The sequence below is a fragment of the Puntigrus tetrazona genome, chromosome 5, assembly GCF_018831695.1.
Source record: "Puntigrus tetrazona isolate hp1 chromosome 5, ASM1883169v1, whole genome shotgun sequence".
Classification (NCBI taxonomy): Eukaryota; Metazoa; Chordata; class Actinopteri; order Cypriniformes; family Cyprinidae; genus Puntigrus; species Puntigrus tetrazona.
Window position 1 is genome coordinate 17350511 of NC_056703.1, and position 625 is coordinate 17351135.

The following is a 625-nucleotide window of genomic DNA, read 5'->3' on the forward strand; positions in this document are numbered from 1 at the left end:
TATATATTTAAGGAATAGTTCACCCAAAAATGAATATTACCCCATATTTTAGTCCCCCCCAAAGCCATCTTAGGTGTATATTTATATTCTTTCAGATGTCCGAGAGTTTTTTTGAAGCTCCATAAATTGTATATACTTTTGTAGAACTAACGTCTATGCCTTCAGGGGGTTAACCCATGTCTTCTAAAGCAGATCAGTGTCTTTTGTGACAAAAAAAAAATTATATTTTTTAAACTATAAACAGAAATCACTGACATCGATCGTGTTCGAGAGGGGGTTGAGTTCGGCTTCTTGGCTGACCTCTGAACATGTTTTGACGTAAGCTGCATTTGTAGCATAAGCTAAGAAGAGATTAGACGAATGAGGATAGAACAATACTAAACGCAGATAACTAATTAAAAGTCGAAAACGTTTCACTATAAGAACGAAGCTTGCTTCATTCGTCAATACATGGAGGTCAGCCAAGAAGCTGGAGCTCAACTCTCTCATGAACACATTGACAGAAGTCAGTCATTTGTGTTTATAAGTTTAAAAACTAAATTGTTTTCGTTACAAAAACTCATCGCTCTGCTTTAGAAGACTGCTTTAGTGTTAACCCCCCGAAAGCGTATAGGTTAGTGTCACG